The sequence below is a fragment of the Macrotis lagotis genome, chromosome X (assembly GCF_037893015.1).
Source record: "Macrotis lagotis isolate mMagLag1 chromosome X, bilby.v1.9.chrom.fasta, whole genome shotgun sequence".
Lineage (NCBI taxonomy): Eukaryota > Metazoa > Chordata > Mammalia > Peramelemorphia > Peramelidae > Macrotis > Macrotis lagotis.
Window position 1 is genome coordinate 649,425,290 of NC_133666.1, and position 26,692 is coordinate 649,451,981.

At 41.6% G+C, this 26,692-nt stretch overlaps 1 protein-coding gene across 1 annotated transcript in view; it reads left to right on the forward strand.

Annotated features, from left to right (window-relative positions):
- The window catches only part of COMP (cartilage oligomeric matrix protein), a 126,732-nt gene that overhangs the window by 58,806 nt on the left and 41,234 nt on the right, over positions 1-26,692 (forward strand). Inside the window, exon 2 of the mRNA XM_074204732.1 lies at positions 22,716-22,776. The gene's annotated coding sequence lies outside the window, so the exon portion shown is untranslated. The remainder of the gene's footprint in view (positions 1-22,715; positions 22,777-26,692) is intronic.

Below are 26,692 nucleotides of genomic sequence, written 5' to 3' on the forward strand. Positions count from 1 at the left end.
CCTTAGCTTTCTTTCTTTATTTTCCCCCATTTTTAAATAAATATATGTTTAATTTTAGAAAGGTTTTATTTATTTTTGAGTTTTACAATTTTCCCCCCAATCTTGATTCCCTCCCACATCCCCCACAGAAGGCAGTTTGTTAGTCTTTACATCATTTCCATAGTATGCATTGATCTAAGTTGAATGTGATGAGAGAGAAATCATATCCTTAAGGAAGAAACATAGTATGTGATGTAGCAGAATTACATAAGATAACATTTTTTAAAAAATTAAAGGTAATAGTCTTTGGTCTTCAAACTACACAATTCTTTCTCAGGATACAGATAGCATTCTCCATTGCAGATATTCCAAAATTGTACCTGATTGTTGCCCTGTTGGTGTGAGCAAGTCCATTAAGGTTGATCATCACTCCCATGTTACTGTTAGGATGTACAATGTTCTTTTGGTTCTGCTCATCTCACTCAGCATCAGTTCATGTAAATCCTTCCAGGCTTCCCTGAATTCCCATCCCTTCTGGTTTCTAATAGAACAATAGTGTTCCACCACATACATATACCACAGTTTGTTAAGCCATTCCCCAATTGAAGGACGTTTCCTCAGCTTCCATTTCTTTGTCACAACAAACAGAGCTGCTATGAATATTTTTGTACAGGTGATTTTCTTACCCTTTTTCATCATCTCTTCAGGGTATAGACCCAGTAGTGGTATTGTCGGATCAAAGGGTATGCACATTTTTGATGCCTTTTGGGCATAATCCCAAATTGCTCTCCAGAAAGGTTGGATGAGTTCACAGCTCCACCAACAATGTATTAGTGTCCCAGATTTCCCACATCCCTTCCAACACTGATCATTGTTCTTTCTGGTCATATTGGCCAGTCTGAGAGGTGGGAGGTGTTACCTCAGAGATGTTTTAATTTGCATTTCTCTAATAATTAGTGATTTAGAGCAATTTTTCATATGACTATGGATTGTTTTGATTTCCTTATCTGTAAATTGCCTTTACATATCCTTTGACCATTTGTCAATTGGGGAATGGCTTGTCTTTTTTTTTTTAAATTTGACTCAGTTCTCTGTATATTTTAGAGATGAGTGCTTTGTCAGAAATACTAGTTGTAAAAATTGTTTCCCAATTTACTACATTTCTTTTGATCTTGGTTATAGTGGTTTTGTCTGTGCAAAAGCCTTTTAATTTAATGTAATCAAAATCATCTAGTTTATTTTTAATGATGTTCTCTATCTCTTTCTTAGTCATAAACTGCTCCCCTTTCCATAGATCTGACAGGTAAACTAGTGATTGATCTTCTAATTTGCTTATAATATTTTTTATGTTTAAATCCTGTATCCATTTTGATCTTATCTTGGTACAGGGTGTGAGGTGTTGGTCTAATCCAAGTTTCTTCCATACTGACTTCCAATTTTCCCAACAGTTTTTATTGAAGAGAGAGTTTTTATCCCAATGCAATAGCTGGACTCTTTGGGTTTATCAAATGGCAGATTGCTATAATCACTTCTTGCTATTGCACCTAGTCTATTCCACTGATCCACGACTCTATTTCTTAGCCAATATGAGACAGTTTTGATGACTGATGCCTTATAATATAATTTTAGAGCTGGTAGGGCTAAGCTACCTTCTTTTGTACCTTTTTTTCATTAAATCCCTGGAGATCCTCGACTTTTTATTCCTCCATATGAATTTACTTACAATTTTTTTCTAACTCAGAGTAATTTTTTGGAATTTTGAGTGGTGGGGCACTAAACAAGTAGCTTAATTTTGGCAGAATTGTCATTTTTATTATATTAGCTCTACCTATCCATGAGCAGTTGATATTTGCCCAGTTATTTAAGTCTGATTTTATTTGTGTGAGAAGTGTTTTGTAATTGTTTTCAAAGAGTTTCTGAGTCTTCCTTGACAGGTAGACTTCCAGGTATTTTATATTGTCTGAAGTTACTTTGAATGGAATTTCTCTTTTCTAGCTCTTTCTGCTGCATCTTGCCAGTCATATATAGAAATGTTGAGGATTTGTGAGGGTTTATTTTATATCCTGAGACTTTGCTAACTGTTGCTGAGCTTTTCCTAAAAGTATTCTAAAGGACCTTGGATAATTTCTTATTTATCCTGTTATCAGCTCTTATTTCTACCTTCTGTATATGATTTTCAAAATTTCATTTGGTTAGTGAGTTCCCAGTGCTTCCACATTGGTCTTTTTAGACAAGTTCTCCTTTTCCTCTCCCTGGTATCATAATTATTTCTTTTTTTAATCTTCAGAATTTCATTCTTAATAGCTTCCCCACCTTCCTGGCTTGATTTACCCTGTAGAATTTTAAGACTTGAGTTTCTATGTATTTTTTTTCCTGACTCCTTTAAAATGTGTTCTCCTGAAACCAAAGTCCCAGATTTCCTTTTCTCTAACATGAATGGTCATTTTCTACCAACATTACCATCACTTCAATTTCAGCAACCCATTCCTCCTTGCTGCTAAGAATCAGGTCCAGAATGGTATTTTCTCTTTTTTGTTTTCTTGATCTTTTAATGGATTGATTTATTTAGAAGAATTTATTAACTGCTCTACTTGTCAGAGACCACCATCAGAGATTTCATTTTTTTTTTAGGTTTTTGCAAGGCAAATGGGGCTAAGTGGCTTGCCCAAGGCCACACAGCTAGGTAATTATTAAGTGGCTGAGACAGGATTTGAACCCAGGTACTCCTGACTCCAGGGCGGATGCTTTATCCACTGTGCCACCTAGCTGCCCCAACCACCAGAGATTCTTATAATTTAAGTTCTCCCCATAACTAGACTTGTGAATGCCTCATCTATTGCCTCTTTCTTTCTAGGAGGTCTGTAAAATACTGTTGACAATATCATCCTTCTATTTCCATTGATCTCTACCCAAATGTTATTCACCATGATTTCCCTTCTGATTCCTGGAATCCAAGTATATCTTCTTAATATGCATTACTGTTCTTCTTTCTTCTCCTCCTCCCTTTTCTTTTAACTGCTTCTGTTCCTTTTGGAGGTCTGTGTTACTAGAGCCCTAATGTCACTTTGGGTCCCAACAACCAAGTTTCAAAGATTCTATGAATTTGGTTTTTTTTTTTGAATTACAACCTCTAATTTATTAATTACCCACTGTTTGGGTATTTGTGTGCAGACATATTTCAAAGTTTAGGTTTTATTGCTGGATCCTTTTAAAACTTTCTAGTCCAGAGAATTATTGGGTATGCCTAATGCTAATTTTCCTGCCTTGTAGCTATTTCCTATTGTAGCTTGGTAGGTATACACTGGTAATTTTATTCTCTCTTTCTCCCTTTTTATTTTCTGAAGTTTCTGCTTCTGACACTCTTTGTTCTATGTTATGAGATCCTTTCAAGCTTTCAATTTTCAAGTTCAGGGTCCCAAGTTATTCTCAGTTCTGACATTTAAGTTTTAAGTTTCCTTCTAGATCTAATATTCCATTCCTAAATTTTGTTATTCTCTATTCTAAGGACTACCCCCACCCCCAGTTCTGACATACTGTGTTCTAAGGGCCTTATGGTTCTGATATTCTATGATTTCTATTTTAAGATCACTTCTCACTTAGGTATTCTGAGATTCTTTGGGCAAGATGAACTGGGCCAAAGATTGTGGTAAGAATAATGCCTTGGTGACTATTTGAGACACTCATCAGTCTGAATTGGAGTCCAACCTGGTTCCTGGCAAAAGTAGGCATTGCCTGCATTCAGTTTGAAAATAATATTTTTGGCGGCAGCATTCCCAGATGGATTTTTCATGAGCTCCAGTTTTGTAGCTCAGTTCTCCCCACAGGGCAGATTCATAGGATAGGAACATGTTCTTTCCTTGCACAGGGGGGTGAGGTCAGGAGGCCGAGGGGCTGGCTTCAGCTCTTGCTGTCCCTGGCCCACAGCCTGACCCTGGAGCCTCCCCTCTCAGCCAGCCAATCCATACTTCCCCAGAAGCTGCTTAAGGAGAACAGTCATGGCAGAGGATGGAGGATGATGTCAGGTTTGGGACAGGCAGGGCAGGGGGTCATCATGACTTTTCTCCACCTTGCTAGTTTGGTGGTAGAGAGGAATATGAATGGAACTCCTGTGCATCAAATCATTCTCCTTCACATTACCTGGTTATGCCATTCCAACAGAATGTCTGAATTTCCACCATCAAAGTCATCTTATGTCAAAACAAGGTCAAAAGGTGATGCTTCTGGAATGTCCCTGGAAGAAGACACATGTATTTTATCTAAAATGACCTAGCCTTCTCCTAAGAGCACATAAACACTGACTAGCTTATCAGATGATATAGTTGTCACCTTGGAAGACACAGATTCCCAAGCCCAGATGAAAATGAGAATCAGTAGAAGGAAAGGAAGATATTTAATCTAGACCTAGATGGGACTTTTGAGGACATCTGGTCTTCAGGGTTCCTTCTACAAATATCCTTAACAAATCCTAATCCAGTCTCATGGCTGCTATATTTCAATAGGTGAAATTGGGTATTAGGGAAGAGACATAAGTGGGCAAAGAGCAGAGAGAGGAATGGGAAGGCAGACTTTGTAATGAGTCAGAGTCATAACTAGCAATTGTACATTCTGGATCAAGCCATGGGAAATATAAACTTTATTAGAAAACTCAAGTGGAGGTTGGGGGAGAGATCCCAGGACTCTCCATGATGGGACTGAACAGAGACTCCAGGAAGGTAGTGTCTGGGAGGCTGTCCCTTGGGAAGGAGGGAAGACTACATCTAGGGACAGTTATGGAAGATTTGGGGAAATGGAAGTGCCCATTCAGCAGCTTCTTATTCTAACTGTGGACACCTTGTTCATGAGATTCCCTGCTCCACTAAAGAATGAAAAAGAGCTGCCAGGGCTTTCAGGATTTCTGTGTTCTGGGATAAAGGCCGAGTCAATTTACAACCTGTTTGGAGTAACTTTACATGGACAGTCTGTGTTGAGAGACACTGCATTTTCTGTCACTGAAAATGTACAAGGAAAGGCTGGAGGAACCTCTATTAGGGAGGATGTGAAAGGGACTACTGCATTTTGTGGATGATTCATCTATATAAAATATGAGTCCTCCCAGCTCTGACATTTTGGGTTCTAATGGCCCTCCCATCCCTGACACTGTGTTCTAAGGGCCCTCCCAGCCCTGACACTGTGTTCTAAGGGCCCTCCCAGTTCTGATGTGCTGTATTCTAGGGCTCTCCCAGTTTTGAAATTCTGTGTTTTAATTCTGTGATCACTTTTGACCTCCTAGGATTCAAAACAGCTGAAGCCTAATCAGCGAATGCCTTATGAAAGAGGAGTTTTATAAACCTCATCACAAACTATAGAACCCTTCACTTTTAGAGAAGAAAAGGTCCTCAACAGTCATCTTGTCTACCCACTCCCCAAAAGGAATCCCAAACCCACATCCCTGACAAGTGACCATCTCATCTAGTGATGCGGGGCGAGGCGGGGGACTTACCACCTCCCTGCAAAGCTCATCCACTTTGGGACAATTGTAATTATTAGGGTGTTTTTCCCTGACATCAAACCTCAATTTGCCTCTCTGCATCTTTCCACCCACTGTTCCTTATTCTCTCTGGAGCCAAGTGGAAAAAAATCTCATCCCTCCTCTTCAAATGCTTAAAAACATCCTGACCCCCTTATGTCTTTGTTCTCTAGGCTAAACACCCCTAATTCCTTCCACCTAGCTGTTGCTCAATTTTTTCTGTTGTGAACCTGAGCCTAATCCCCCAAATCCCCCCTTTCCACACTCCACCCCTTTCTGAGAAGAGGAACAGACACTTGGGACTGATGAAGCATTCATTCAAAAGGAGCCCAGTCTAGAAGATGGTTTGCTCACCTTCCCTCCCACCAGCCATCCAGACGATATTTAATGGATGGAGCCAGGTCCCAGATGCTGGGTTGTTGTTTCTTTTTCTAAGCAAGCAAACCCAACCATTGCTTTTTCCACTCCGGCTGTGGAGAGTACTCTGAGTCCCCAGCAAACTTGGACCACAGACAGGCCCCATTTCCTTGTTCCCTCCGCTAACTTGGCAAGACTATGCTTGGGAAACATATAGAGTGTTTGGCCTTAGGCCTTCAGCATAGGCTCTACCCATTTCTCTCCCACTTTTGCTGCTCCTTAGGGGGAATGCCAAGGCCCCTCTTTGCCCAATCTGCTCTCCAAGCATCTTTCAGAAAAGAAGGGGAATCAGGTTATCAGTTCATCTCTGAAATAGAAATTCATTCAGGATTTACTCTCTACGTAGCGGTGATTCAAAGATTTTAGGACCATGAAGTTTTGTATTTTGGTGATAATTATGTCCCATCTCTTTCTTAGATTCATAGGAGAAATTTCATCCTTCAGGCTAGGGTCCTGACCCAGGAGGATCACCAGAATATGATTGGCTGGTGGTATAAAGTGCCTGATAAATCTTCACAACCACCATCATGGGACCCTGATTACTCCCTCTGCTTTGCTTATCTCTTCCCTTTCTCCCACTATGACATGTTCAATGGATTTATCAAAGAAAATAGAAGACGTTACAAGCCTCTTGGAGCCTCTGAAAGAGTTAAGACAAAATGAAATTAAGAGACCCTGAAGTCACCTCTCAGGTGACTCAGCCAACAATACAGCATTGCCCAAATGGATGATTCATGTTGATTGCTTTGTGAAAATGGAGGGGTTTATCATGGCAATTCAGGATTGGGACTCATCATCAAAAATCAGAGAATGTTTTAACTGAGAGGCAGCTAGATGAAGGTACAGTGAATGGAGTCCTGGAGTCTGGAAGACCTGAATTCAAATCCAACCTTGGATACTTACTAGGTATGTTATCCTGGGCAAGTCACTTAACCACAGTCTGCTTCAGTTTTCTCATCTGTAAAAAATGGGGATAATAATTACCTACCCTCCTTCCAGAGTCGGGGCCCCAAATGAGATAAAATTTGTAAAGTGTTTTGCCCAGTGTCTGGTGCTTAATAGCCATTACAAATGCTTGTTTTCTTCCTTTCTTTCCTCCCTCTCTCCATCCTTTCTTTTGGTTCCCAGACTAGTGATCATTATTATTCAAACAAACAATAGAAACTATGTAATAGGGGCAGCTAGATGGCACAGTGAATAAGTTCAAATGGGACCTCAGACACTTGATACCTTAGTAGCTATTTGACCTTGGGCAAGTCACCTAACCCCATTGCCTTATATACACACAAAAAGAAACTATATAACAAATCTCTGCAGGCAGTATACAACTGGCACCTACAGAATACCTCATGGTGACTTTTTTGTATCATCAGCTCTTAGCACAGTGACTGGTACTTAGTGGTTAATAAATGTTTGCTGATTATGATATAAAATATGGTCTGGTGGCCAGAATTGTAATCAGAGACTCACTACCTTTTATGGAACACAACGCAATGGGGACTTTAAAATAATTGATTGATTGACTGACTAACAAATGACAAATTCCAAAGCTTCAGATCCAGACCTCAAAATATCCCCAATGGCAATAAGCCAGTGGAACAAGGGCTGTTGTCATAAATTGAACTATTGTCCACATATAACTCATATGCCACATGGGATCTATGAATCTTAAGAACAATGTTTTCAATGGATGGCACCATATTCTCCACACCAAAAAGAATGAAAAACTTTAAGAGGCTTAGCAAGAGGAGATTAGAATCTGGTGGAAATCATTTGAAGGGTATGTCATCTCTGCCATGTCCCCAGAGTTATTACAAGGATGCTCTCCCAGTATACAGAGTCTACATCATATTCATTGCCTTCAGCTACACAACACAGCTATTTTAGGAACCTTGGCAACAGACTTTTGTTGTTATTGCTGTTGTATAGTTCAGTTGTGTCCAACTCTTCATGACCCTGTGGGGCCATAGTATTCCCATGCTTGTCTATAGGGTTTTTTGGGCAAAGATATTAGAGCGGTTTGCCGCTTCCTTCTCCAGCGTGCTAAAACAAACAAGGTTAGGTGACTCGCCTGGGGTTACACATCTTGTATCTGTGTCCGAATTGGAACTCAGGTCTTTCTGTCTGTAGAACATTAAATAAGGATAAGCACTGGACCTGTGATTTCGCTAGAACAGAAAATGTTATGCCAATGCAAGCTGCCAACCTCCCTGTACCTTAAAGTATTTGAGAGGTGCTTAGGGTATAGAAAGGTTGGTTATATGTCACATAGCCAGTATGTATCAGAGACAGGACTTCATCACAGATCTTCCTGGCATCAAGGCTAGCTATCTAGCAACCACTCTATGTTGCCTCTCAGAACACTAACTGTTAAAGAATGACAGCAAGAGAGTGGTTTGCCTCAGGAATTTTTCTATCTGAACTTCTTTAAGAAAGGTGAGAATAAGATAGAATGATAACAATATTAATAAAAAGAATACGATTCTTTTAAAATGTATTTATTTATTCTTATTTTATACCAATAATGTTTTTTATACATTACTAAAATATTCTTGTTTAAGAGTAAACATAATACCCCCTCCCCCCCAAGAAAATATAGACCCGCATAAGCGATAAAGGGGAGAGAAAAAAATAAAATTAAAATTAAAAAAAAGAATAATAATAATTGTAGGTCTGGTCAGGTGGTGCAGCGGATGGAGCACCAGCCCTGGAGCCAGGAACACCTGAGCCCAAATCCAGCCCAGACGCCCAACAATCACCCAGCTGTGTGACCCCATGCAAGCCACCCCAACCCCATTGCCCTACAAAAACTAAAAAAAAGACCCAAAATAAAATAAAATAGTAATAATAATAATGGTAGGGGCAGCTGGGTGGCAGACAGATCACTGGCCCTTGAGCCAGGAGCACCCACGTCCAAATCTGACCTCAGATACCCAACAATTACCCGGCTGTGTGGCCCCAGGCAGGCCACCCAGTCCCATTTGCCCTGCAAGACCCCCCAGAAAATAATAATAATAAAAAATGTGCTTCAGTCTGTGTTCCAACACCACCAGCTCTGTTGCGGGTGGATCACATTCTTTATGGTAAGTCCATCACAAAAGTTACTTCCATATTTTTCCATTGTTGCCATTGCTGATCACAACTCCCTCCATTCATACTTCTCTACTACCATGAACTATATTTTCTCTCTCCTTTCACTCTGTCTCTGCTGTAGGGTAGTTGAGTGGCGCAGCAGACAGATCCCTGGTCTTGGGGCCAAGAGGCCCCGAGCACCCCCTACCACCCCTTAGGCCCAGCTTCCACCCTGCCCTATGGTATCCCGGACAGGCCATCCAATCCCAGCCCCTTGCAAGAAGTAAAAAAGAAAATGTGTTATATCTGACCACTCTCCCCCCAGGGTCCATCCCCTTCTCCATCACTCACATCCCCCCCTTCCCCCTGTCCCCCTTCTCTCCTTCTTACTCCAGATGCCTATACCCCATTGAGTATATATGCTGAGTCCACTCCTAGCCACCTCTGATGAGAGCGAAGATTTCCTCATTCCCCCTTGCCTCCCCACCTCCCATATCATTGCAATAGCTCATTGTAATAAAGAAAAATCTTATTATATGAAATATCTTAGCCTATTCCTCCTCTCCCTTTTCTTTCTCCCATTACATTTCCCTTTTATCTATTGACTTCATTTTTACACCACAACATATCTTCAAATTCAGTTTTCTCCTGTGTTTCAGATATAAAAGCTCCTTCTACCTGCTCTATTCAACAAGAAGGTTCATATGAGTATTATCAGTATCAAAAAACAATATAATTCTTTTTTTTGCAAGGCAAATGGAGTTAAGTGGTTTGCCCAAGGCCACACAGCTAGGTAATTACTAAGTGTCTGAGACCAGATTTGAACCCAGGTACTCCTGACTCCAAGGCTGGTGCTTTATCCACCTAGCCGCCCCAATACAATTCTTAAAGAAAGATAGCCACCCAAGGCTTCAAGCTTGAAGCTGAAATTCCACTTTAATTGATAGATGAGGAAGATAATTGGAAATATCTGGGACTATAGAAGACAATGCTATGGCTAAATATATGGAGGTTTATTTTGTTAGTGTTGAGTTGTTTCAGTCATGTCTGACTCTTCCGACCTTGTTTGAGGTTTTCCTGGCAAAGAAACTAAATGAGTAGTTTGCTCTTTCCTTCTCCAATTCACCATATGATAAACTTGACTAAGGGTTAAGTGACTTGTCCAGGGTCACACACAAGTAAGCATCTAAAGCTGGATTTGGACTCAGGAAAATTAGTCTTCCTATTCCAAGCCTAGCACTCTCTCCATTGTGCCATCTGGTTGCCCATTGAGACTAATTAGGGTCCAGCTATTCTTCTTGTTCTCCACCCATTAATTGAATTATCATTTAGTTTGTAATTCTCCATCTTTTGCACAAATTAATATAAAGATACTTATCAAGTGCTTTGCTAATAGCATTCTCTTAATGACTAATTAGGCAGATTTGTAGGGGGGGGAGAAGAAATGTTAATTTTTTCATAACCTGCTCTTGATTAGAACAATCTGATTCTTTATAATTTTTTGGTAAAAGTCACTTTGTAAGGATTTCATCATCCTTTTCTATATATTCATCAACCTACTCTTGAAAGATCTCCCCCCAGAATTTCCCCCAAGAATTGAAGTCAAGTTTCAATATGGACAATAATTTTCAGGGCTATTTCCAAGAAGACTTGGTAGAATGGGAATATTAGTAGTCAGACCTAACCCAGAGTTACCCAAGTTCCCAATGACTTGATTTCAGAAGGAATTACTTTTCTTTGAAGAGCTATGCAGCCAAGATACAGATTAGCCCTGAGGAGAGGCAAGAAAGAAGGAAAAGCTACCCCTTACCTGAAATATAAGCCATGCTAGTCTCTCAGTTTTTCCTTATTGAGCCATTGGGGAACTAGGAGATTGGTCGGACTGGGTAGGCTGGGCACTGAATCTGTGGCAGAAGGCAGAACAAGCAAGCTGAATTATCTTTCCCCCAAACCCTCTCTTCTTCTTAACTTTCTTATTACTATGGAGGTTACTAGCTCCAAGTAAATCAGACTTGCAATCTAGGGGATCATCCTCAGTTCCTCACTCTCTTATCCCCCCTCCTCATAGTCAGTCAGTTGTCAAGTCCTGTTGATTCAACCTTCAAAACATCTCTCACTTATACCCCTTTCTCTCCTCTGACACTACTACCACCTCAGTGCAGTTCCTCATCACCCTACACATACAATATTGCATTAGCCTTTGAGACTACAGTCCATCCTCCACTCAGTTTTCAAAGTGATCTTCCTAAAGTAAAAGCCTGATGTGATCACCTCCACTATTTAATAAATTACAGTGGTTCCCTATTACCTCAAGAATCAAATATAAACTAATCTGTTTGGTTTTTAATGTCCTTCATGACCAGAAAACCTTTCTAATATTCTTACCCCATACTCTTTCACTCACTCTCTGATCCAGGGACAGTGATTGACACCCAAGGGCGGCTAGGTGGCACAGCAGGCAGAGCACTGGCTTTGGATTCAGGAGGATGGGATTTCGAATCTGGACTCAGACACTTGCACTTAATAGCTGTGTGACCTAGGACAAGTCACTTAACCATGATTGTCTCACATTGAGGGCCATCTCCAGCTATTTTGATTCACATCTGGCCACTGGACCCAGATGGCTCTGGAGGAGAAAATGTAGTGACTTAGCATAGCAACCCCTCACTCAAATCCAATTCATATGCTTGTTATGACATCATCTCCCGGACGTCAGGGTCTTCTTCAAAAATAAAGCACAAATATTATTATTGTTATTATTATTATTATTGAATAAGACACTCTATTTCCTGATTCTGCATTTTCATTGCTTGCCTCACATGGCTGGAACTTTCTCCCAGTTCACTTTTGCTTCTTGGCTTCCCTGGCATCTTTCAATTCTCAGCTAAAGCTCCACTTTTCCCAATCTTCTTCAAATTTAATAGCTTCCCTCTAAGAAGACACTATTTATCATATAAATATATATATATATATACACACATACATATATATGTGCATATCAATATATACATATTTTGGCACCTAGGTGGTGTAATGGATAGAGTATTGTCCTTGGAGTCAGGAGGACCTGGTTTCAAATCTGACCTCAGACACTTGACTCTTACTAGCTGTGTGACTTTGGACAAGTCACTTAACCTTGACTGCCTCAAATCCAGGGCCATCTCCAATCATCCTGATTCATATCTAGTTATTGGATCGGATGGCTCTGGAGGAGAAAGTAAGGCTGGTGACTTAGCACAGCCTCCCTCACTCAAGTCCAATTCACATGCTTGTCATGATATCATAGTCTTCAAGAACTAAGGACAAACATTATAAAATATATATGTTTATGCACATGCATATGTATATTTATATTCATATTTGTTTTGATGTTGTCTCCCTCCATGTGGCAGTAAGGTTCTTGAACCCAGGGATTAGTAGATAGCCTGGTCCATAGTAAAAGCTTAATAAATACTTGCTGACTTGAAATGAGACATCAAGATATGGTAGAGTGTGTTGGAAGGGGGAAGGGGGTGGGGACAGTAGAGCAGAGGCTGATGAGACCACCAGAATATGCCCCACAGCATTTGCCATTTGCTACTTCCTTGGAGCACTACATAGAAAAATCTCTAGTTCCTCTTTATGGGTCTGTTTTGTTTTCTGCTTCCTCTCTGACCAGTGGCAGAAAGGTTGTGGGGGAGAGAGAGATATAGTGTCTGTAACCCTCACCAGTTTACAAGTGGAACATTTGCATTTCTATTATTTGCAGTTGATTTTTTTTATTAAAGATTTTATTTATTTTGAGTTTTATGATTTCCCCCCAATCTTATTTCCCTCCCCCCCTCACAGAAAGCAATCTGTCAGTCTTTACATTTGTTTCCATGTTGTGCATTGATCCAAATTGAGTGTGATGAGAGAGAAATGATATCCTTAAGGAAGAAACAAAAAGTATAAGAGATAGCAAGATCAGACAATAAGATATCAGGGTTTTTTTTTTTTTCTAATTTGAAGGTAATAGTCCTTGGTCTTTGTTCAAACTCCATAGTTCTTTCTCTGGATACAGACGGTATTCTCCATTGCAGACAGCCCCAAATTGTCCCTGATTGCTGTACTGATGGAATGAACTTGCAGTTGATCTTAAAGCATATGGCCATTTAAAATGATTTGGTTCAGTCCTACAAGTATGTAGTTGGGGTTGAGAGAGAAAAATTAATCCAAAAGGGAGAGGAGATTTTCCTCAGCTCAGGTGGAGGTGTGAGATGAGCCAATTAGGACAAGAACTTCTTCAATGTCTATAATTTCTGGGGTATCTCTACACACTAGAGGGCTTATAACCCACAGAGAGATTTAATAAGGAAATGTGCCAATAGCAGTGAGAGGTGGAGGTGGTTGTATTTGTTCAGGTAGCTAGCCTGTACCCAACACACAGCCAATACTCCACCTGTCTATACTTTTATGAAAATTATTCCTGAAGTGGGATTTGAACCCTGACTTTCCTGATTCCAAAGCCAGTGTCCTATTCATTAAGGCTTTTTTAAAACTGATATTTTATTTTTCTTGTTACATGTTATGAAAACTTTTCAACATTCATCCACATGCATATGCACATTTTTAAGTTATATAATTTCCTTCCACCCTCCCTTTCCCACCCCCACCCCTTCGCAGCAAACAGTCGGGAAAATATTATACACATATATAGTTGTGTTAAACATGTTTACAGATTAGTCATTTTCTGTATGAGGAATTAGGATTAAGGGAAAAGGCAAATCATGAGATAGGAAAGAAATAAATAAGAGACATTTTTTTAAAAAGTGAATGTAGTGTTCATTCAGATTCTGTAGGATTTTTTAGTTTAGTTTAGTTTAGTTTATCTTCCTCTGGATGGGGATAGCAATGTTCATAGTAGGTCTCCTAGGGTTGTCTTAGCTCTTTGAACTGCAGAGAGGAGCTGTGTCCATTAAGACTGATCAACTCACAATGTTGCTGTTAATGTGTACAATGTTCTCTTGGTTTTTAAGCCTCTTCCCTAAATCTTAACTTTGCAATTCCACATTTCCAACATTCTATGACTCTTTGCTTCTAGGATTCCATGACTTCACATTCCAATTCTAAAACTGTATGCAGTTGTGATATCTCAAGAGGCACCCAAGTTCCAGATGAATTAAAATGAAAAAAAATCTAAAGATAGACCTTCCTTAAGAGAACCCAAAGCTAAAGTGGGTGAAAGTAAGAGGTAGATTTCAATTTGACATAAGGAAAACCTTTTTCATAATTAACAGTTTTCAAAAAAAATAGAATGATCTTCCTTAGGGATGGGGAAGGAGTTCCCCAACTTTAGAAGTCTTTAAATAATAGAAAGTCACTTTGGAAGTATTGTAGAGGGCATTCCTCTATTAGGAGTGTTTGGACTAGATAACTTCTGAGATGACTTCAAACTCAAATTTTATGATTTTGACTAAAAAGACATTTTTTCTTTTCTTTTTTCTAAATCCATGTTTTTTTTAAAAAAGACATTAAAAAAATTTCTTGGTGGTGGAGATGGTGAGGAAGGAGAGAGAGAATTTGGAACCCCAAATTTTAAAAACAAATGATGAAAATTGCTTTTAACATGTAACTGGGGAAAAATAAAAACATTCAATAAATATTTTTAAAAAGAAAATGAAAGTGCTATAAAAGCAAAAACATCAATAAAATTATAGTATAAAGAAGATTTCATGATGGGTATAAGCAGATAGACAAGAATGAGAAGTAGCATAAACATTTCAGGAGGATATATTTGGCTAATGGTGGTCAGGATGATGATGATGATGTTTGTCCTTCATTCTTTTATTTTTATTTTTATTATTATTTTTTGGAGACTGGATCAAACATTTATTAAGCATCTATTGTCAGACACAGTATTAATTGCTGCGGGTACAAAAAGATGTACTGCCCCGCCCCCACCAGGGGAGGAGAGCCCTGGGACCCTGAAAAAGAAGTGGAGGGGTCAGCATAGATGGCCATGGAGGGTGAGGACCTAAGGAAGGAAGAATCACTGAATCCGGCTGCTGAGGAGGGAGGGAGCAGCCAGGACACAGTAGCTCTGAAGGAATGTTTGGGGTTCCCAGAGGACGAGGGAAGGAGGTAAAGAGGGTGGAGCTGGAGGACCACATTTCAAGATACTCCAGGGACTCCCACAACCCAAGGCTGCCCTTCCTCCCCCCCACCCACTTCTGGACCCCCACCCCTGGGTGTTCTGTTCTTCCATCAAGGCTCAGGCAAAGTGACCCCTCTTCCTTTCCCTCTCTCATGGCCTGGCCAGGGGAACTCTGTATGAGAAGACCTGTGGTAGTGGTCCTCCAGGAGCCAGCATTTGGGAAGTGCTGGAACAGAAGTTGGCAAAGGGCCTCCTCACAGGACCATTCCTCACTTTATCGATTAATAAATGTTTCTTTCTTTTTTTTTTTGCAAGGCAAACGGGGTTAAGTGGCTTGCCCAAGGTCACACGGCTAGGTAATTATTAAGTGTCTGAGACTGCATTTGAACCCAGGTACTCCTGACTCCAGGGCTGGTGCTTTATCCACTACGCCACCTAGCTGCCCCTGTTAATAAATGTTTCTTAGGCATTTCCTTTGGGAAGACTTTGATGGACAAAATCGGGAGGGGGGGCTGATTCTGGAGGTAAGCATTGTGATTTCAAAGGGAAGTAAACTAAGGCAGAGGTTCAGTGGTTTGCCCGGGATTCCATGGCAGGAAATAGCTGAGGCTGGTTTTGAACTCAGAGCCCCATGATGCCATAGCTGCCTTTAGGGAAAGAGAGTTAAGAAAGATTAAGAACTCTGAGTTTGGAATGTCCAGGAAATCATGGTGGAAATGGGAGACTCAGAACAGGCCCAGACTCCCAATGCCAGCAGGTGTCTGAGGCCAACCCCTGTCCTTCATTCTTGAAGAAGACCATGATATCAGGGAGGTGATGTCATAACAATCATGCTAGGAAATCGGAGTTAAGTGATTTGCCCAATGTCACACAGCTAGTAAGTATCAAGTCTCTGAGAGCAGATTTGAACTCAAGTCCTCCTGACTCCTGGGTTGGTGCTCTAACCACTGTACCACCTAGCTATCCTGGTGCAAGTATGAGTGACCACTAATGGACAGTCTGAGTGGAATAGAGATACTCCTGAGAACTGATCCTTAAGGTTTCTTTCAGCCTTTTTATTTTATGTATAATTTATAGTAATAGCATTCCCTAGTTCTGGACTTACATTTATCAAGTTTGATCTTGAGGGTCTCTCAAAAATCATAGCTCTTTGATGGGTCTTCCCCCCATCCATAATTTCCTCTTGGGAATTTCAGATGACTTTTATATGACTTGAGATCCAGTCTCTACAAAAGGGGGTAAAAGTGACTCTATCTCCCATTTAAGCATTGAATCTAACATAAGATGATCTTTATTTCACAGTACAGAAAATGCAGAAAAACATGAAATAAATCTAGCATCATAGTCTTGGATCCAGAGGTGAAATCTAGTTCAGAACATCTAATTCAACTCCTTCATTTTGTAGGTTAGGAAAATATGAACTCACATAATTTATAAACAATAAATACATTTTTCTTCTGGTTTGGTGAATACTATCTTCTCAGCAGGGTCATATACAGGTTGCTCTAGAAGTCTTAGTGATGATTTAAGCCAGTAAAGCCATTTCCCTTCTAGGAGAATATATTTAGTAAATGCTCAACTATCAATTTTCTTCAATCAAATGTACCCTGACAAACTTTTAAGTTAATCTACATTATTTATTTATTTATTTATTTAAGGCAATGGGGTTAAGTAATTTAGCCAAGGATACACAGCTAGGCAATTATTAAGTGTCTGAGTCTGGATTTAAACTCAGGTCCTCCTGCCTCCAGGGCTGATGCTCTATCCACTGCTCCACCTAGCTGCCCCGTTACTCTGCATTATTAACATTTTCTTCATCATTTTTTTGGAGGCTATCAGAGTTAAATGACTTGCCCAGGTTGTATTTGAATTCAGTTCCTCCTGATTCCAGAGTCAGTGCTCTATCCTCTGTGCCCCTAGCTGCCCTTCATTATCACTTTATTAAGGACTTTACACAATCCACAAAATAAAAAATCAAGCCATCTTTTTTTTATTGTTTTCTGATTTCTGACTTATAAATGTTATACTCTGCTGAGTACAAATCACAGGGTGCTAAGCCTAAAACTGAACTGTAGGGATTCTACATGATTATTCAGATTAATAATATTGCCCTATGGTTTTCATAACTCTTAAACTAGAAATGAATTTGGGATCACCAAGAGGGACCTAACAGTCAGTCAACAGTCATCCTCCCAAGTCACTTCCACCCCAGGAATACTTATAGGACTTTCTTCACCATCGTGGCATCCTCAGGGCTTTTACCTCTCCCCAAAAGTCAAATGAACTTCTCATTGGACCTGCACACTTCAAGCAGTTAATAGTAATGATATGATTGTCCTTTGTTCTCAAAGAGGATCAAAATGACATCATTATGTTAGAGATAAGTTACAGGTGTCCAATTGCAGTTGACAAGACCAATTTGAACTCAGAATGCTCCATCACAGGTCAGACACAAATAGTCCATGTGAAAATTTGGGGTAGATTCTCTAAATATGGGTATCTCTTGTTTCTTTTCTTTTCTTTTTTTCTTTTTGGTTTTTGCAAGGCAATGGGATTAAGTGACTTGCCCAAGGTCACACAGTTAAGGCATCTTTTGTTTCTTTTGAGTAACTTCAATTCTACTTTGCTTATAAAGCACAGAACCCCGATGAGGTCACACTATACTGGATGATCCTGTGCCAGTGTCTCCTATGATACGCAATCAATTCTAAAGACCTTGAGAGAGCCCTTGTACCACTTTTTCTGACTACCGAGTGAGTGCTTTTTCTGTGTGAGTTCTCCATAAAATGGTCTTGGCATTTGAACAACACGGCCATCCCATTGGAGTTGCTCTCTCTGTAGAATTTGAATGTAATGTTTCATATGATGGATTTCACCATGCCATGGCTCAGTATAATATGGCTCCTTCAAGTGTGGGCTAAGTATATGTTCTTATCTCCAAAAGGCAGACCCTACTCTGGAGCTCTTTCTTTCTTTCTTTCTTTCTTTCTTTCTTTCTTTCTTTCCTTTCTTTCTTTCTTTCTTTCTTTCTTTCTTCTTTTCTTTCTTTCTTTCTTTCTTCCTTCCTTCCTTCCTTCCTTCCTTCCTTTCCTTCCTTCTTTCTTTCTTTCTTTCTTTCTTTCTTTCTTTCTTTCTTTCTTTCTTTCTTTCTTTCTTTCTTTCTTTCCAAGACAGTGGGGTTCAGTGACTTGCCCAAGGTCACACAGCTAGGCAATTATTAAGTGTCCGAGGTTGGATTTGAACTCAGGTCCTCCTGACTCCAGGGCTGGTGCTCTACCCACTGTCTTTTGTACTATTAATATGAAAAGACTTTGCTGGAATAAGAAACCATAGTAGGATTTATTAGCCATTTTGATGTAGTGAATACTCCCCCCATGGAAATCACAGAACCACCAAATTGTTACAGCAAGGTTCCATGTTTTTCTAATTTCATTGTTTGAGTGTCATTATTCACGGTTTTATGATTTAAATTCCATAGTTCTCAAATGCTCTGATTTTTCTATTCTGTTTTGAGAAGTAGTGATATAGGACCAAGCCTAGAGGAACAGCATTCCTATCACCTCTAATATAGTGGGGTGCTGAACACTCAAAATGGTAGCTAAAAAAAGGAACAAAAAAATGGCTCCAGTGCCAAGCATTTGCAGGGATCTTTAACCCCACTGCCTTCCTCCGCCACTGATTAACTTGGATTCACCACTTCCTAGTACTCCCCTCAACTGTATTCTGTAATCCTCTCAACCACTTTTCCTATTTCAAGTGTATCCCCCAATTCATATTGGTACGGTAGCCAATATGGTAGCTCAATATTGCCATCATTGTTTTGTGGGCCTCCAAGACCCACAATCTTTTCCCTTGATCGAGGTCCTCATTCACTCCTTCCTCAAACTCTTGTAATGTAGTTAATGATCAGGGTCCTATGTCCTTTGGCTACAAGGATCTGGTGGCCTCGGACATAGGATTGCCTGAGAGAATAGAGAAATACTCAAAAGATGTTGAGGATGCCATTGTTACTGGACTGTGATACAGAATCATCATTGCCCAGAACTTTGGTGTGTGCCCCTAAACTTTGGTTTAGTGCCCAAGATTTAAGGAAAGTTGAAGAATTGCTTGGCACAGCCAGTACAAGGAGAATCACCCAGACAATCAGAGCTCTTTAGAGTCACCTTACCCAGTGCTTTCTTTTTTTATCTTTTTTTTAATCTTGCCTTGCTTTCTTCCTTCAGCAACTATATAGCCACAAAATCCTTTTGCTGGACCAGACTAGAACCTCAAAGGTTTTCGATCTCCTTGATTTTGCATATTACTGCATGGGAAATGCACTGGGGACCTTCTTAGGATTTTTTTTTCTAGGTTTTTTTTTTCTTCAGGTTTTTGCAAGGCAAACGGGGTTAAGTGGCTTGCCCAAGGCCACATAGCTAGGTAATTATTAAGTGTCTGAGACCGGATTTGAACCCAGGTACTCCTGACTCCAAGGCCGGTGCTTTATCCACTACGCCACCTAGCCGCCCCCTTCTTAGGATTTTTGGTAACAACTGCTAGCTTCCTGCCCGTATAACTGAACTGTCTTGCCTCTCAGAATGTGCTAACATTTCCATTTCCACAACTCAATTATAATTGTTTCCTCTATTTATGAGATATCTTCACTTAGATATTATATAAGCATCTCAAGTTTAATATTTCCAAACCTGACTTCATTATCTTTCTCTTCAAACATGTCCTTTTTAGAAACTTTACTATTTTTGTAGACAGTAACAATTGATCAGTAAACATTTATTAGTTGCCTACTACGTGACTGGAACTGAGCTAGATGGGAAGGATACAAGGACAAAAAATGAAGTCTGTATCTTCAAGAAGTTTATGTGTTCTGTTATGGGTAGGAACATATACATATTAACAGGGTAATGATGTAGTGATATGAGTTGTTCAGTCACTCCTTGTTTCTCAAATGAATTGCCTGGTACAAAGGCTCCACATTCACTCTGAGAAATAATATCAAAGACTGGTAACTATCTTTTTCATAACCCTAAACCCCCAACTAGAGATAGCACTTTTGGCAAAACAACTCAGTAATGGATCTTTCTCTATCTCTTCCCTGAAAACTTTTCCCCATCACCCGCCTCCTCCCAACTGAATTCCCATTAATTACAATCCAACCAGTAGAATTGGATTAGGCTCCTATGAAGGGGACCAAATGGAGAAATAAAATACAGGAACACTTGGGATCTACCTTGCAGTCTGTAGTGGGTAGAAAAGTTGAGTATTCCAGCAACATAGCTTCTATTCTGATACAACTCTTGATTTGTCTTTCTGGCAGATACTGCTGCTCATCCTTCTCTTCTGATCCCATGAGGCTTTTCCCAGCATCCCCCTCCTCCAGCTCTGTGTCTTGTATTGATGAAGAATAGGGCTCTTTTTCCACTTTCTCTCCCAAGATGGTGGAGGAAGGGCACGGTTGTAAGAGACTGTTGTGTGTGAAGGTACTAGCCTGAGGAAGTAAACTTTTGTCACCTGGTGTCCAGGAGCCTGAGCACAGGAGCATGGTTTGACTTGCTAATTGGAGAGTGCCCCATGGATGGGAGTGGACCAGGGACTAGGAGGGGTATTTAAGCACTTGCTTGGGGTTGAATACACAGAGACATTGCCATCTTTGTCTCCTGCCTCTTCAGCGTTCACCTGAGAACTTGACTACAGTTGGACTGAGTCAAGTCATGGGTTATGAGTAAGGCTAAGTTAGCGGGTAGGCACGCAATACATGGTCTATGATTGTACAATAGTTTTGCTCCCTTTCTAATTCAGAACAAGTTGGCCTACCTATTCCTACTTTGTAAAACCATCATCTAGTATGGCCATATCTTTTCAGTTAATTTAATAATAACTTTTTATTAGTTTTTTTCTGTCTTCGAATTTCAGGGACCAACTCCTTTACAGAAGTATAAGCAGACTACATTTTGAATAACTATAAGAGTTAAATACAGCTTAGTTATGGAGAGAGTGTAATGTAACCAGAGCACATAATAAATGTTTAATCAATGTTTATTGATCTACCTTGAGGGAGGGAACGAGCAGTAGTTACCTGGGTTTAAAACCTCAAAGTTCTCTTTCAACCCTGTGTCCAAATAGTCACAAAGTCCTGTCAATTTACATCCTCTGGCTTTCATTTCTTCCTGTTCAAACCCTTCTTCTCAGGATGTGAAATATCTTTGTAAAACATAGCTCTGATGGCAGATATTCTTTGATGCCTTGATTTATAGAAGATTTCTAAGGACAATGACATTCCAAAGGGTGATGCCAATGGGGGTGGGGGGAAGACTTTGAGAAGGTGGAGCATTCCAGGGGGGCCTTCTTCTTTCACCCAACAAACATTTAGTAAGGGATTACTGTATTCTGGTGATAGGTTTGGGTATATGAAGTTAGATATGAAATAGTCTGCCCTCAAGGAGGTTATATTCTAGTGAGGAAACAACATGAATAGACATAAGCAAATAGAAAAACAAGTGGGGAGGGGAAGAAAAAAGGGCACTTGGAGTAGGGAGGAATCAGAATAGACCCTGAGTAGACCTTAAAGGAAGCAAGGAGTTCTACCAGGCCAAATGTTCAAGACACCGGGACAACTTGTGCAGGCATTATCATAACAAAGAATGGGGAGCCCTCTTCCCATACCCTGATCCCCCAGTTCTAGAGTCCAAGGAGAAGAGTGGGCTGTGCCTGTAGGAAGCTGGACAGGGATGGAGAAGCAGAACAGCTCTGGTTTCTCTTTTCATCCCTCTGTAGTTCTACAGAAATCACTGGCTCTGAGTTGAGCTGCTTAAAAACTCTGAACCTTGAGTTTGCCCCACTCCTAGCTGCATCTCAGAGAGATTATATGACTTACCCAAAGTCACACCTGTGGTAAATAGTTGAGGTAGGATTTGAACCTGGATCCTCTGGCTCCAAAACTAGAGTGTCCTCAGCACCATACTGAACATATCATGTAGGAAGAACAGTAAGCAAGACAATTTAAATGCATGAAGGGAAGGAATAATCTGGTTTCTAGCAAAGCCTGGGGCATTTTGCATAAGACTCCAAATTAATTGAAAGCTGACTCCATAAAAAGTGACTGCAGGAAGGGCAGGATTGGTATATGAATTTTGGAGAGGGGAGACATTCTTCTTTCTGTATCTTGAGATTCCACATGATTCCAGATTCTTTCTGGGATTGATTCTGGACACATGGACACACACACACACACACACACACACACACACACACACACACACACAGAAACAGACTTTGTATACAGCAGACACATAGAAGGAAGATGGTTATTCAATATATCTCTTCTTTCCAGCTTGCTTTCACAGAAATTTGGGGGATTTCTCCTTGGATGGGATGGAGTGGAGCCCTCTGTGTCCAGAGATGGTCATAGAGGGATGCTGGCACCATGTCTAGTCTACCTTAGAAACAGAAGGAAGACTATCTCTCCTTTCCAAAGCTCTTGCATTCAATCTGCTTCTCTCTCAGACATGTAGCATCAGTGTACTCTTCACTGATTAGGAAAGTGTCATCCCAAATGTTCCAAGAGCATTACACCTGAAGAGGTGGTCTGGAGCCAGGTTACTATAAAAGCTTCTTTCTTACTCCTTCCAGGGCAGATATGATGCAAGGAACCAAGATTAAACCTCTGCTCTCCTCTCCAAGTTGAGGCCTGGTTAAGTATTGTGAACCTCTGAGTGTGTGTGTGTCTTTGTCTCTGTGTGTATGTTTCCCTAACTCCTTGGCGGGGTGGTCGGCTTGGGTTCTGAGTCCAGCTGCCCATGGACAAGCCAGACACAGTCTGTGACCACAGCTGGGGGTGGAGCAAATTCAGGGTTCAGAGTAGGTAAACAGCCCAACTCAGAACCAGTGATGTCAGTGGAGCTGCAGAGGGATGGAAAGAGAAACCAGAGACGTCCTGCTCCTCCATCCCTGCCCAGCTTCCCATAGGAATAGCCCACACTTCTCCCTGGACTCTAGAATTGGGGGATCAGGATATGGGAAGAGAGTTCCCCATTATTTGCCCCGAAATATCCAGTTCAGGTCCCAAGTCCCTCCTCTAACCCTAGACTGGGGGTAGAGGACGTTCTCTAGCAATGTCCCATTTTCAGACCCCCCCCCCCCCATGAAGAATTGGGCTAGATCTGAATCCCTCCTACAAGTTAGCTGTAGGGTCTAGAATTCCATTTCCTCCAGAAAGACTACCCCGATTGCCTCAGTCTCAGTGATATGCCATTCCTTTCTCTCAATTCCTATAAATCATTTTAGGATTACAGGAGAATCTTATCTCCCCAACTAGCCCATGAGCTCTGGAGTGGACAGGCCCTGATCTGGAGATAGGAAAAAAAGGCCTTGGCATCAGGGTCTGAAGCTCTGAGCCACACAAAGTCAGCACAAGAACCCAGATCTCCTTTCTCCTCCTTTACACTGAATTCTCTGAGCTTGGAGGCAGTTTTCTTCCCCTCCTCTCTTCACCTCAATGCTACTTAAAGGGAGACTGGGATGAGGGAGGTGCCCCATCCAGATTGACAAGAGAGCTGAGATGAAACTGTTGACTCTCCAGGACACAGGGACCCATGGTGCCCTCCTTGAAAACAGGGCCACCTTTCTGCCTCATTCAGATGTCAGAATCCTGGCAGGGGTGCAGAGTAGATACAGAGCTACATCTCCATAGATTCTCAGGGAAAGGCTTTAGAGGAGAGAATGTCAGAACTAAAAGAGATTGGAAAACAGAATGCAGAGTTTCAGAGTTGGGAGGGCCTTCCAGGACATGGAAAGTTGGGGCTAGGAAGAGCCTTAGAACTGGTGTTGTCAGAGAACTCAGGATGTCAGAGCTGCGAGGGTCCTTAGAACATGGGATGTCAGAGCTGGGAGGATCCTTAGAACATAGGATGTCAGAACTTGGAGAGTCCTTAGAACTCAAGATGTCAGAACTTGGAGGGTCCTTGGAACTTAGAATGTCAGACCTGGGAGGACCTTTAGAACACAGGATATCAGAACTTGGAAGGTCCTTAGAATTTGGGATGTCAGATCTGGAAGGGCCCTTAGAACACAGTATGTCAGATGTGGGACGACCCTTAGAACACAGGATGTCAGAGCTGGGCAGACCCTTAGAACACAGGATGTTGGAGCTAGAAGGGCCCTTAGAACACAGGATGTTGGAGCTAGAAGGGCCCTTAGAACACAAGATGTCAGAGCAGAGATGATCCTTAGAACTCAGGATGTCAGACCTAGGAGGACCCTTAGGACACAGGATGTCAGAACTGAGACAGCCCTTAAAATTTAAAAATCTGCTTCAGGGAAGGGTCAGAAAGAGGATGTGAACATTGGAAAAGAACCTTAAAGATTATGAACATCACATATTACAGAAGGGGAAACTGAGACTTAAAGAGAAGTGACTTGTCAAGGTCTTAGAATCCCTTGGTGGCAGTAGAGTGTAGAAACAGACATATTAAAAAACAAACAAAACCCAGGTTTCTTGACTTCCACCCTGAGCTGACTCCCAGGAGGGGGTCACTGGCTGCACAGGGTTAAGCTCAGACAGTGCCCATTCTGGGTTGAGGGTGCCCTGGGGTCCTCATTAGCCTCATTCCCCTGATCACTAGATTAGCACTTTATGATCCCCCCTTGCTCCTTCACTCCCTCTCCCCTGGTTCCCTCATTAATTTCTCCAATACTAGCCAAAGCCTGGTGGTTTTGGGAGGGATGCGGGCCTCAAAGGAGAAGCCAAGCTAGCTGAGGAGTGGGGCTGGTGTCTGTGTTCCGGTCCCCCTGAGGCTGCATGGAAATAGGCCAGGCAAGAGCCTTCCTGGAAATGAGAGCTTTGCCCCAGCCACAGGGAGATTAGCTCTTCCAGGGGAGTTTGGGCATTCACCCCACCACCCTCTATCCCAGCTCCCCCCCACCCCAGTCCAACCTTCTCCCTCCCTGTACAAATCCCCAAGCTGCCTCCCAGGCCGGAGGCCCCCTGCCGCCATCCAGGCCCAAAGAGCATGAATAGTAGAGGAAAATATGTCAGCTGCTTCCTGGGAAGGTCTGGGGAGTAGCTCCCGGGCGGGTGGGGCCCAGCCACAGGCCTTGGGGTGGAGAGGAGGACTGGCTGGCCTTCTCAGGCCAGCCTGGGCTGTCTGCTAAGCTCATTAGTGCCTAGTGGCAGAGGGGCCCCCGCCAAAGCATGGCTGGCCCCGTGCTCAAGACAAAGCCTTCAAACATTTCATAGGTTCTACATCTTGGGGACCAGGTCTAAATCTTTCATTTTACAGATGGGGAAACTGAGGCAAAGCAGACACATGATATAGTGAAGAAAAGGTTGGCCTTAGAGGGAGGGAGACTTGAGTTTGCCTCCTGATTCAGACATCTACTAGTTGTATAAGATTCAGTTTCCCCATCTGTTAAAAATGGGAATAATGAAAACACCCACTTCTCTATTTCAGTAGTTCGCTCTTTGAGGTCTGGGAGACTGTCTGCCCAGGGAGCCAGAACCAATCAAATTGCCCACTGATTGTTCCTCCATCCTCTTTCCCCTCCTTCCAATACTCACCAAAGCAGTGTTAGCTTCCTCTATGAGATCCAGGCAAGGTAGCCCATCCTCCAAAATGTCACCATCTTCCTCCCTTTCCAGGCTTTGTCTGCCCTCCTTTTCAGTGTTTACTCTCTGTCTGCTTGGGCTGTCCCCACTACAAATATTCATTACTACTTTCCTGTTCCATCTTAACACTCCCCAGGAGACCACTTTCCCTTCACTCTGATCTCTATCTGCACATCCTCTCCCCCAAATCCCCCAACCTCTAGGCAAACCTACCCTGAGCCATCCAACCCAAAAGCAAGCAACTTCTCTCCTGCCCTGCAGAGCCAGAACTAATGATTATGGTGCCCACTTATGGAACAAGCACCACCAAAAGTGCAAGCAACATGGGAGGCACCTTTTAATCAAGCTTTTAATTTTTATTTAAAAAAAAATAAATTCAGCTGGTCCTGAATGGAGGTGGATGGGCGAGTAGACAAATCTCTGAGACCTTGGAATGATAGAATTCAGGACCAAGAGAGAATAGGATGGTGGCAGGACTGGAAAGGGGCTCAGTTAAGAACTAGCTGCTGAAGGGATCTTGAAACCTATGGGAATCTGCTTATTTCCTCTATTTACTAACCAGGTGCTGATGTTGGTTGTTTCTATCTGCCAAAGTTACACAGTGAGTAGAGTCTGGGGCTGGAGTCAGAAAGATCTGGCTGTGATTTTAGGCAAATCACTTCACTTCTCTTTGCCTCAGTTTTCTTAATTATAAAATAGGAATATTAACAGTCTCTACCTCTGAAATGAGGGTTTAGCCCAGGGCCTGTTACTTAGTAGGTGCTTTCCCTTCCCCAAGCACCCACCACCCTGGGACCAAGCCCTAGTCACCCTTAGGGCTCTGGTGTTGAGATTGGAAGCCAGATTGTTGGAACCTGAGAAATGAGTGGGAGACAAGGGAAATGAAGAAAGGGAATGCAGCCAACTTTCTCTGGGTTGGCTGTAAAGAGAAAAATAAAGGCTGATGGCTTGAGGGGACGGGGCAAGGGTCAAATGAAGATAGTTTTCTTTTCTTGGATCAGGT